Below are 2,097 nucleotides of genomic sequence, written 5' to 3'. Positions count from 1 at the left end.
CTGTACGGCATGTTGTAGATGAATCCAAGTGCAGATTTATTATACAGAGTGAAATCCAAAAATCCAAATAAAACACAGACTTGACTACAGACATGAAACAACTCACCAAACAGAGGTTAAAACGTTCAATACACGACAAGAGACAAAGGCTACATGAGGGCTACTTATAGCAAACAATAAGGGTCACATGACATAAACCAACCAATGAGAAACAAGACATGCCTTGGACAACCAATCAGAACATGACACAATGAACAAGAGAACCAATGGCATGAATACATGAGGGCAAGGGAAGCATGACACAAACAGGGACCATGACTAAACTACAAAATAAAAGACATGAAAACATGAACAAGAAACAAAACCCAAACCCCACATTACACCTTCCTGCCTTGGAATTCTGCTTCCGAAGGCAGCTATGTAGAGCTTTCGGACACAGCCCTAGTTTCTGTCTCCCCTTTGATTTCGTAATTTGATTCACCTGTGTCTCATTAATTATCCTCATGTGCCTCCCTATTCTAGGTTCCCCTAAGTTCTAGTCTATCTTGTGTTCCCTTGTCCGATATTGTATACGTCTGATGTCTACATGTGTCACCTGCCTACCTTTATGTGGATTATTAATTAAATGGTGAATGAGAATGTCTCTCTGTTTGTCATCTCATTTTGTGTGCCAAATATATTTAATTGTATTGTAAAATAAAATGGTAACACTTCATAATAACTTTCATTAATAAATCATTAGCAAACTTTATACAATGTTTAACTAATCATTACTTAATATATATTCACATATCTAGAAATATGAGATAATGTGCTAATGAACTTGTTAAACTTTACCAACTGCTTAACAGATCATTATTTAATGTAAATTGAAATGCTTTACAATGCATTGGTTTACAATGATTAAAAGCTTCATTAATGAATATTTAACAAACATTATATAATGCTTAACGGATCATTAGTTAATGTTTACAAATGTCATTAAACTTTCAATGCATTTTAGAAATCTGCAAATGATTGTAACAAAAATTATATTATATTTACAAGCTTATTTGTTAAAGTACTTTTGAATGCTTACATATGTCATTAAACTTCAGTTCACATATTAGCTAATGCTCATTTTTACATTTACAAATGTTGTGAAAATATAGACTAATTAGTCATTTTAAGCACTTCACAAACTATTCATATTAATATATTCCTTAACTCATAATCACAGTCTTTAAAAGTCATATATTTGGTCTTTGTTTGTTGTGTAGACTTCTTCTATTTGCACATCTTATATCATTTATTAATTATTTGTTAATGTTTTTGTAGTACCCAATCTAAAGTGGAGACTATTCATTATTTGTAAATGTTTATAAACATTTACATATTTTTTGGCATCTTTATTGGCACTGGACTTTTAGCTACTTTAACAAAGTTTGTGTAAAGGGTGGTTAGTTAAGTTTAGTTAAATGCTTGATAAAGACATATCACACATTGTAATTTGGGTGCAAAACATGTTTTTATCACCTCAACACTTATATTATTATACTATTGTGTATCATTAAACAGAATATTCCTTGAGTCATGCATCAAAGGGAGGGGGAAAAAAATGTTAATTTTTCATTTATCAAAACAATTCAGTACAAACAAACTGAATCGTGTTACCTTATTGTAATCAACATGTTTTTATTGCCTCAACACTTATATTAGTATGCTATTGTGAATCGTTAAACAGAATCTTCCTTGAATCGTTAAACAGAATCTTCCTTGAATCATACATCAACAGGAGGGGGAAAAACTACAACAAATTTTCAAGAAAATACTTAAATGATCATTTATCAAAACAATGCAATATAAACCGATTGAATCGTGTTCCCTTATAGTAATCAAATTGACCCCTGTACACTTGTTGACCCCTTACCCAACCCTTAAACCTACCCACACCACCAAACCTGAGCCTAACGTTACCCGTATCACACCTCAACAGCAGCAAAGGTGTTGTGCATTAAAGGGGTCATATGATGCTTTTTAAAAGATAATTATTTTGTGTATTTGGTGTAACAGAATATGTTGACATGCTTTAATGTTCAAAAAACACATTATTTTTCA

This window comes from Sinocyclocheilus anshuiensis, unplaced genomic scaffold, assembly GCF_001515605.1.
Source record: "Sinocyclocheilus anshuiensis isolate Anshui unplaced genomic scaffold, SAMN03320099.WGS_v1.1 scaffold3459, whole genome shotgun sequence".
Classification (NCBI taxonomy): Eukaryota; Metazoa; Chordata; class Actinopteri; order Cypriniformes; family Cyprinidae; genus Sinocyclocheilus; species Sinocyclocheilus anshuiensis.
This window is presented reverse-complemented; position numbering follows the sequence as displayed.